The following is an 11,001-nucleotide window of genomic DNA, read 5'->3' on the forward strand; positions in this document are numbered from 1 at the left end:
TAGGAGAGAGATAGATCAGCCATAATTGAATGGAGGAGTAGACTTGATGGGCCGAATGGCCTAATTCTGCTCCTCTCACATCTGTGAAACATCACCCATCCATGTTCTCCAGAGATCAACCACTAGGTGGCGCCAACAATGGCTGCCTCGTCAACAGTCTGTCTGTCCATTCCTTCTTTGTGAAGGGTTTTGGCCCGAAACGTTGCCTATTTCCTTCGCTCCATAGATGCTGCCTCACCCGCTGAGTTTCTCCAACATTTTTGTCCACCTTCGATTCTCCAGCATCTGCAGTTCCTTCTTAAACCTTCTTTGTGTCTCTTTTGTATGTTAAGTGTATGTTTTTTTGTGTTCTTTAGCATGTTTTATGTGAGGGGGGTGGGTGGGGGAGTTGGGGGAAACTTTTTGTAATCTCTTATCTCTAAAATAGGTGCAGGAGTAGGCCATTCGGCCCTTCGAGCCTGCACTACCATTCAATATAATCATGGCTGATCATCCAACTCAGTATCCCATCCCTGCCTTCTCTCCATACCCCCAGATCCCTTTAGCCACAAGGGCCACATCTAACTCCCTCTTAAATATAGCCAATAAACTGTGGCCTCAACTACCTTCTGTGGCAGAGAATTCCACAGATTCACCACTCTGTGTGAAAAATGTTTTTCTCATCTCGGTCCTAAAAGATTTCCCCCTTATCCTTAAACTGTGTGGCCCCTTGTTCTGGACTTCCCCATGCCTGTTTTGTGTGGTTGGAATTGCTCCATTAATCCGGTTCACTGGATAACAAGCGGAACCATGATTACAATCAGTCTGAAGAAGGGTCTCGACCCGAAACGTTGCCTATTTCCTTCGCTCCATAGATGCTGCCTCAGCCGCTGAGTTTCTCCAGCATTTTTGTCCACATTACAATTAGCCTGATGAGGCCAAGGCTCTTTGCCGTTACAATGTACCCAATATCACCATGGAAATATTATGACTTCCATTTAAGCAAGAATAATAATAATGGATGGGATTTATATAGCGCCTTTCTAATACTCAAGGCGCTTTACATCGCATTATTCATTCACTCCTCAGTCACACTCGGTGGTGGTAAGCTACTTCTGTAGCCACAGCTGCCCTGGGGCAGACTGACGGAAGCGTGGCTGCCAATCTGCGCCTACGGCCCCTCCGACCACCACCAATCACTCACACACATTCACACACATTCACACACAGGCAAAGGTGGGTGAAGTGCCTTGCCCAAGGACACAACGACAGTATGCACTCCAAGCGGGATTCGAACCGGCTACCTTCCGGTTGCCAGCCGAACACTTAGCCCATTGTGCCATCTGTCGTCCCTGGGAACATTTTTCCTGCATCTAGCTTGACCAGTCCTTTTATAATCTTATATGTTTCTATAAGATATCCCCTCATCCTTCTAAACTCCAGTGAATACAAGCCTAGTCTTTTTCATCTTTCCTCATATGACAGTCCCATCCCAGGGATCAATCTGGTGAACCTACGCTGCACTGCCTCCATCACAAGGATGTCCTTCCTCAAATTAGGGGATTGGGGATGATCAGCCATGATCACATTGAATGCCGGTGCTGGCTCGAAGGGCCAAATGGCCTACTCCTGCACCTATTGTCTATTGTAACATATAAGATTGTTGAGGGCTTGGACACACTAGAGGCAGGAAACATGTTCCCGATGTTGGGGGAGTCCAGAAACAGGGGCCACACACAGTTTAAAAATAAGGAGTAAGCCATTTAGAACGGAGACGAGGAAACACTTTTTCGCGCAGAGAGTGGTGAGTCTGTGGAATTCTCTAATAAGGAGTAAGCCATTTAGAACGGAGACGAGGAAACACTTTTTCACGCAGAGAGTGGCGAGTCTGTGGAATTCTCTGCCTCAGAGGGCGGTGGAGGCCGGTTCTCTGGATGCTTTCAAGAGAGAGCTAGATAGGGCTCTTGAAGATAGCGGAGTCAGGGGATACGGGGAGAAGGCAGGAACTGGGTACTGATTGTGGATGATCAGCCATGATCACATTGAATGGCGGTGCTGGATCGAAGGGCCAAATGGCCTCTACTCCTGCACCTATTGTCTAAAAAAGAAAAAAGAAACGGACTCGTGCCCCAGCTTCGGCCTGGACGCACGCAGCCTTCGCCAAGGCCCCAAGCTGCAATTAAAAGAAGTTAATGAATTTTGCGCGCCATCACGAGTGTTTACATATTTATGAGACGCTTAATAAAATCAAAGCGAAAAATGCTAATTGCTTTTACAGCTCGGCATGAACGGCCACACGTACACTTGGTGAATGTCGAGGCGGCTTTTTAGATGAAGTAGTCGCTCGCCTCTTTGTAGAACGGAGTAATGGATCACCAGGACTAATCAGTTCATAGTATTCTGCACAGGGGGTGTGGCAGGCCGCGTACAACAATGTATCGGCGTTAAAGAGTTTACGCTAACGGACTGCATCTAATCAACTAGTTCAGATATTTTACATAAAATATGGAACTGTAGGGCGGAATCTAATCAAAGGGGTTCGGATCTGTGAGTGTGAGGAATGGCAGATAGTTGGGAGTGAGTAATGGGTTCGAATTTAAACAAGGTTGATATACAGAATGCCCGACACCGGAGTGAATTGTCGAGTGGAATGTAATCAAAGTGGTAAGTGGCTCGTATATAGAATAACAGATAGCCGGGTGTAAGTTATAGTCAGGAATCTAATCAAGAGATACTGATGCCTCAAACATGGAGTAATAGGCGCTGGGTAGTGAGTTATGGGGTGGAATGTAATCAAGGGATGTAGGCGAATCATACACAAAATGAAATAGATACATAGATACATAGAAAATAGGTGCAGGAGTAGGCCATTCGGCCCTTCGAGCCTGCACCGCCATTCAATATGATCATGGCTGATCATCCAACTCAGTATCCCGTACCTGCCTTCTCTCCATACCCCCTGATCCCTTTAGCCACAAGGGCCACATCTAACTCCCTCTTAAATATAGCCAATGAACTGGCCTCAACTACCCTCTGTGGCAGAGAGTTCCAGAGATTCACCACTCTCTGTGTGAAAAAGTTTCTTCTCATCTCGGTCCTAAAGGATTTCCCCCTTATCCTTAAGCTGTGACCCCTTGTCCTGGACTTCCCCAACATCGGGAACAATCTTCCTGCATCTAGCCTGTCCAACCCCATAAGAATTTTGTCCGTTTCTATAAGATCCCCTCTCAATCTCCTAAATTCTAGCGAGTATAAGCCAAGTCTATCCAGTCTTTCTTCATATGAAAGTCCTGCCATCCCAGGAATCAGTCTGGTGAACCTTCTCTGTACTCCCTCTATGGCAAGAATGTCTTTCCTCAAATTAGGAGACCAAAACTGTACGCAATACTCCAGGTGTGGTCTCACCAAGACCCTGTACAACTGCAGTAGAACCTCCCTGCTCCTATACTCAAATCCTTTTGCTATGAAAGCTAACATACCATTCGCTTAAATACACAGGAATGAGCTGAGGATCGGATCAGATTCTGATGAAGGGGTGCAGATACCCAGCTAGCCGTGTGTAACAACTTGGCGCCTAATCTGGGCGGGTCATGGTGGCGCAGCGGTGGAGTTCCGGGTGCGATCCCGACCGCGGGTGCTTGTCTGTAGCTTCTCCCCGTGGCCCACGTGGGTTTTCTCCGGGTGCACCGGTTTTCCCCCCCACACTCCAAAGACGTGCAGGTTTGTCGGCTAATTGGCTTGGTGTCATTGTAAACCGTCCCCTAGTGTGCGTGTGTGTGTAGCTGCACGTCTTTGGGACGTGGGAGGAAACCGGAGCACCCGGAGAAAACCCACGCGGTCACGGGGAGAACGTGCAAACTCCACACGCACACACAGCACCCGAAGTCACATTATAATACTTTCTAATACTCAAGGCGCTTTACATCGCATTATTCATTCACTCCTCAGTCACACTCGGTGGTGGTAAGCTACTTCTGTAGCCACAGCTGCCCTGGGGCAGACTGACGGAAGCGTGGCTGCCAATCTGCGCCTACGGCCCCTCCGACCACCACCAATCACTCACACACATTCACACACATTCACACACAGGCAAAGGTGGGTGAAGTGTCTTGCCCAAGGACACAACGACAGTATGCACTCCAAGCGGGATTCGAACCGGCTACCTTCCGGTTGCCAGCCGAACACTTAGCCCATTGTGCCATCTGTCATCCTATCCACGTCAACTCTGTCTATCCCTCTCATCATTTTAAAGACCTCTATCAAGTCCCCCCTTAATCTTCTGCGCTCCAAAGAATAAAGACCTATCTTGTTCAACCTTTCTCTGTAACTTAGTTGCTGAAACCCAGGCAACATTCCCCGTAAACCTCCTCTGAAGCCTCTCCAGGGCCAGCGCATCCTTCCTCAGATACGGGGCCCAAAAGCTGCTCCCGATAAAGGCCTCGGGCCTACTGCGGGTGATGCCTGAATGCTGTTGAAGGCTGCCATTGACCGCTGGCAGGAAGCAATTTAGAATGACAGCAGAGGAGTCCTTGAGAAGGCGCAACGATCTGACCAACAGATTGACGCTGATGACTTAAAAATCTGGACTGAGCGTTGCAGAAAAAGGGAGCAGAGTTGTCATTATCTCACCAATGTGCTCTCCGGTCACGGGAAAGACAACACATGGTTACAATCGGGCCATTCACGGTGTTCAGATACAGGATAAGGGAATGTAAACAAAAGTGTTGGAGAAACTCAGCGGGTGCAGCAGCATCTAAGGAGCGAAGGAAATAGGCAACGTTTCGGCCCGAAACGTTGCCTATTTCCTTCGCTCCTTAGATGCTGCTGCACCCGCTGAGTTTCTCCAGCACTTTTGTCTACCTTCCATTTTCCAGCATCTGCAGTTCCTTCTTAAACAGGATAAGGGAATAACGTTTAGTGCAAGGCAAAGCCAGCAAAGTCCGATCAAGGATAGTCCGAGGGTCACCGATGAGGTAGATCGTAGTTCAGGACTACTCTCTGGTTGTGGTAGGATGGTTCAGTCACCTGATAACAGCCGGGAAGAAACTGTCTCCGAATCTGGAGGTGTGCGTTTTCGCACTTCTGTACCTCTTGCCCGATGGGAGAGGGGAGAAGAGGGAGTGGCTGGTGGGTGAGACTGGCCCTTGATTGCGCACGCCTCCAGGCCCTGAACTACCGTCGGATGATCTTTGATCGGACTTTGCCGTCTCTGCCTTGCACTGAATGTTATTCATGTATCTGTACACTGCAAAAGGATCGATTGTAATCATGTGTTGTCTTTCCGCCGACTGGATAGCACGCGGCATTTTGTTTAAGAAAGAACTGCAGTTGCTGGAAAAATCGAAGGTAGACAAAAATGCTGGAGAAACTCAGAGGGTGAGGCAGCATCTATGGAGCGAAGGAATAGGTGACGTTTCGGGGCGAGACCCTTCGAAGAAGGGTCTCGTCCCGAAACGTCACCTATTCCTTCACTCCATAGATGCTGCCTCACCCTCTGAGTTTCGAAGAAGAGTCTCAACCCGAAACATCACCTATTCCTTCGCTCCATAGATGCCGCCTCACCCTCTGAGTTTCGAAGAAGGGTCTCAACCCGAAACATCACCTATTCCTTCGCTCCATAGATGCTGCCTCACCCTCTGAGTTTCGAAGAAGGGTCTCGACCCGAAACGTTGCATATTCCTTCGAGAAGAAGGGTCTCGACCCGAAACGTTGCCTATTCCTTCGAGAAGAAGGGTCTCGTCCCGAAACGTCACCTATTCCTTCGCTCCATAGATGCTGCCTCACCCGCTGAGTTTCTCCAACATTTTTGTCTACCTTCGATTTTTCCAGCATCTGCAGTTCTTTCTTAAACACCTCCAGATTCAGGCACAGTTTCTTCCCCATCACTTACAACCTTATGAAGAAGGGTTTCGACCTGAAACGTCGCCTATTTCCTTCGCTCCATAGATGCTGCCGCACCCGCTGAGTTTCTCCAGCATTTTTATCCACCTTCGATTTTTCCAGCATCTGCAGTTCTTTCTTAAACAGATTGCAATCACGTATGGTCTTTCCGCTGACTGGATAGCACGCAACAAAAGCTTTTCGCTGTACCTCGCCACACGTGACAATAAACTCAACTAACATAACTAAACTAAATGCCTCGTTAGCGCACCAGGCAGTGCAATCTCCACGCAACGAAGGGTTTCGGCCCGAAACGTTGCCTATTTCCTTCACTCCATAGATGCTGCTGCACCCGCTGAGTTTCTCCAGCTTTTTTGTGTGCCTAATACAATTATTCGGTGTCTTTACGGCTTCCGACCATATCTCTAATAATAATATTCGGCTTATTTTACAAAATGTGTTGATCTGCTGCCGAGATGAAGATGTAAGAGTCTTCGAGGCTCATTATGCTTTCATGTCAATCTTGAATATTATTTTTGTCGCTGTTTACATCCCGCGTTACCTGTGGATGCGAGGGGTTTGACCGAGCTCAACACAAACCAGTAAATGTGAACGCTATGAGCAGCGTTACTTATTCGTCCACGGGCAGCACGGTGGCGCAGCGGTAGAGTCGCTGCCTTAAGGGCCTGTCCCACTTATGAGTCCTAAAATCCTGGGTTGCCGCGCGCGACTGCGCATCGCTGCCTACGCCACCGTGTCTCACCACGCGCCATGCGGGTGTAATGCACGCCATGCGCGCGTCACGATGCGGATGTGATGTGTAAATTATGTCGCCCAAATAACTCCCAAGTGGGACAAGCCCTTTCCAGCGCTTGCAATAGACAATAGACAATAGGTGCAGGGGTAGGCCATTCGGCCCTTCGAGCCAGCACCGCCATTCAATACGACCATGGCTGATCATCCAGAATCAGTACCCCGTTCCCGCTTTCTCCCCACATTCCTTGATTCAGTTAGCCCTAAGAATTAAATCTAACTCTCTCTTGAAATTCTCATCCAGAGAATTGGCCTCCACTGCCTTCTGAGGCAGAGAATTCCACAGACTCACAACTCTCTGGGTGAAAATGTTTTTCCTCATCTCCGTTCTAAATTGTTATTCTTAAACTGCGGCCCCTGGTTCTGGACTCCCCCCCCCCCCCAACATCGGGGACAGCACCGGGTTCGATTCCGACCACGGGCGCTGTCTCGGGGAAAACCTACGCAACTCACGGGCAGAACGTACAAACTCCGTACAAACAAGCACCCGGGTCTCTACACGCGCTGTAAGGCAGCAACTCTACCGCTGCACCCACGTGGCCGGCTGCAGTTCGTTCCTACAGATCATACTGCTTGCTGGTTTTTTTTATCCGCTGAAATCTTCCCGTCAGAAACCTAAGCGCTCAGAACAGTTGCTTGTCTTGGTAAATTAAACAATGGCAATAATCCATAGGTCATCTCCCTGATGTCTTCCCTCTTCTCTGCAATTCATTAATCAGATCCTGTACTTACACTCTTAAAATAGAGTGGATTAGGCAGTGTTTAAATATCGCTTCGTGTCCATGTATTTAGTCCGATTAGTACCAAGGCTATTACACAATAGGGACTCCTCAAAATCACCCCTGCTTGCAGCAAAGGAAACAAACCTCACCTTTTCCAGCCCATTAAGAATTTCAGGAGAGAGTTTGGATTTTGTTTCAGCCGTTCGATTCATCTTTTCGTTTAATTCTCTTTGTAGAGTTAAGGGCCTGTCCCACCTAGGCTATTTTCTAGGCGACTAGGGTGTCGCCTGTATGGTCGTGAGTCGTCTCCTCAGTCGCCCAAAGAGTCGTAGCGCCTTTCTGGTCGCCGCTGGATTTTCAACGTGTTCAAAAAAAATTTCGCCGACAGTGGGTTTGACGCCAATGAGCGTAGCTTGACTTCGCTTGACCTAGGCGCTGTCGTAGGTCGTCGCTAGGTGGCGCTGACTTTGGTGAATTCAAGAAGTCAAGTCAAGAGAGTTTACTGTCATGTGTCCCAAATGGGACAACGGAATTCCATTGGCGATTACCGGCGTCACACGGCGACTGTGAGAGAGTCTCGGACTAGAGGTCACAGCATCAGAATTAAAGGACGTTCGTTTAGGAAGGAGATGAGGGGAAATGTATTTAGTCAGAGGGTGGTGACTGAATTCTTTGCCACAGAAGGCTGTGGAGGCCAAGTCAGTGGATATTTTTAGGGCAGAGATGGATAGATTCTTGATTAGTACGGGTGTCAGGGGTTATGGGGAGAAGGCAGGAGAATGGGGTTAGGGGGGAGAGATAGGTCAGCCGTGATTGAATGGCGGAGTAGACTTGATGGGCCGAATGGCCTAACTCTACTATTCCTTATGACTTTATGACCTTTTGACCCCCTCATCCTTCCATGCGCTCCAAGGAATGGAGTCCCGGCCTGCTCATCCTCTCCCTGCAGCCCAAACCCTCGAGTCCTGGCAACACCCTCGTAAGGCAATCGCCACGTTTAAAAGGGGTCGAATCGGGGTTCCTGAGATGCATCTCAAGAGGGGACCCTTTCAAGTTGGTACCAGACGTCCCTATAATCGGCTTGTTGTCATTCTGGGCTACGTTCTCTCTCTCTCCCATCCCCTCCCCCCTCCGTGAAGGCCCTGTTGCCGTGTTTGGCAATCAAATGAGGCGGGGGGGCCAAACACGGCAGCAGGGCCTTCAGAAACAATAGCCTCCGAGCTGAAACCTTGGGAACATCAGCCAGCGCGGAGTAATAAATCTTACGCTTGACATCCCTGACATTCATGTCTTCCATCTGATCCGAAAAACGCTCAAATGGGACAGGGATTCGCAATTTTTTTTTTTTAAACGCTTGTGTAAACACACTGTCCTTTAATGAGTGCCATCTACGAGGCCGTTACAGTTTAGGAGCTGGAATCTCTTGCCGAGCTCGCTGTTCATGCTGGAGTAGAGTACACAGTGCTTAAAGCCTGACAGTGGCGTGTGGGCCCCGTGGGAGCAGCATGCTATTTATACGGGCTAGATTGTGCCATCTGCTGCGCCCGTCTGAGTTGTTCAGTGAATGAATAGCGCTGCTGCGGCACCTGAACTCTCTTAATTGCTCTATGATACATTGAGAGCAGATCTGTCGACGGGTTGCTAGGCAACACACAGTTAGGCCCAACACACAGTTAGGCCCAACACACAGTTAGGCCCAACACACAGTTAGGCCCGACACACAGTTAGGCCCGACACACAGTTAGGCCCGACACAAAGTTAGGCCCTACACACAGTTAGGCCCGACACACAGTTAGGCCCAACACACAGTTAGGCCCAACACACAGTTAGGCCCAACACACAGTTAGGCCCGACACACAGTTAGGCCCGACACACAGTTAGGCCCGACACACAGTTAGGCCCGACACACAGTTAGGCCCGACACACAGTTAGGCCCGACACACAGTTAGGCCCGACACACAGTTAGGCCCGACACACAGTTAGGCCCGACACACAGTTAGGCCCGACACACAGTTAGGCCCGACACACAGTTAGGCCCAACACACAGTTAGGCCCGGCACACAGTTAGGCCCGGCTGCCTGCCCCCTCTGCCCCGAGGTACCGACTAGGGTCGCGTATTAGTAACTGTCCCGTATTAGCCGGGACATCCCGCATTTTGGGCTAAATTGGTTTGTCCCGTACAGGACCGCCCCTTGTCCCGTATTTGACCGCTACCACTCGAGTCGAGGGGACTGTCGGGGTCGGACCCCGCCTCACCGGTCCCGATGTAGTGCAGCCCGTGGAGTGCAGCAGCAGCAGCAGCAGCAGCCCCTCGCCCGTGGCCCCGTCGGTCGGTCGGCAGCCCGGCCAACTGTCCGACCTTCGGACCTTTGTTTACCGCCGACACCCCTCCCTCTCACGGCCGATCATCGGTTCATGAGTTGGACGGGGCGCCGGACTTAGCGCGCGCCCCCCCCCCCCCCCCTGGGCCAAAACTCCTCAGTTGGCCCGCCGGCTGGGCTTTGTGTGCAGTCGTCCAGCACCCGGGGCCAACTCATCATTCACCCAGCCACAGCCGAGTCGGTCAACGAATTGCCGTCGGGAATTTGTCCCATATTTTGACCTTTTGTCCCTTATTTGGGAGTGAGAAAGTTGGCGACCCTAGTACAGACAGAAGCCGCGATGGCCGTCGAAGGCCGAGGAATCACTGCTTCTGGAGAGGCAGCGAGGTTTCAACGTGCAACGGGAGAGTCGCTGTCTGACACCACTCACAGCGCCAGAGACCCGTCTTCCGTCCCAACTACGGCCCTCTGCGTGCACGGAGCTTTGCACGTTCTCCCCGTGACCTGCGTGGGCTTTCTCCGGGAACACCGGTTTCCTCCCACGCTCCAGAGACGTGCGGGTTTGTAGGCCGGTTGGCTTGGTGTCAATGTAAATGGTCCCCAGTGCGTGCAGGATGGAGCTAGTGTGCGGGGATCGCGGTGGGTCGAAGGGCCCGTTGTCCGCGCTGTAAACCGAATCAGAACTATTCCTGCCCTCAGAGTGAGCGGCAGGACAGTGCTGAAGGAACGAGGCACCCTATCTAACCCCTGCTGAATCTGCCTTGGTGCTAAAGTGGGGGGGCAGTCGATATCTGGGACTTACTAATGTAGCAAAAACACTACATTAATCAGACGCTGCCTCAGCGGGTGAGGCAGCATCTATGGAGCGAAGGAATAGGTGACGTTTCGGGTCGAGACCCTTCTTCGATCAGCTTGAGTGTAGATGGGGTAAATGGAAGGGAGGTGGGTTTGTGCCAGCGATCGTCCCGCACACTGGCACTATCACACACTCCTGGCGCAATGGGCTAAGTGTTCGGCTGGCAACCGGAAGGTAGCCGGTTCGAATCCCGCTTGGAGTGCATACTGTCGTTGTGTCCTTGGGCAAGACACTTCACCCACCTTTGCCTGTGTGTGAATGTGTGTAAATGTGTGTGAGTGATTGGTGGTGGTCGGAGGGGCCGTAGGCGCAGATTGGCAGCCACGCTTCCGTCAGTCTGCCCCAGGGCAGCTGTGGCTACAGAAGTAGCTTACCACCACCGAGTATGACTGAGGAGTGAATGAATAATGCGATGTAAAGCGCCTTGAGT

The sequence above is a fragment of the Amblyraja radiata genome, unplaced genomic scaffold (genome assembly GCF_010909765.2).
Source record: "Amblyraja radiata isolate CabotCenter1 unplaced genomic scaffold, sAmbRad1.1.pri scaffold_586_ctg1, whole genome shotgun sequence".
In the NCBI taxonomy this organism is placed as follows: domain Eukaryota; kingdom Metazoa; phylum Chordata; class Chondrichthyes; order Rajiformes; family Rajidae; genus Amblyraja; species Amblyraja radiata.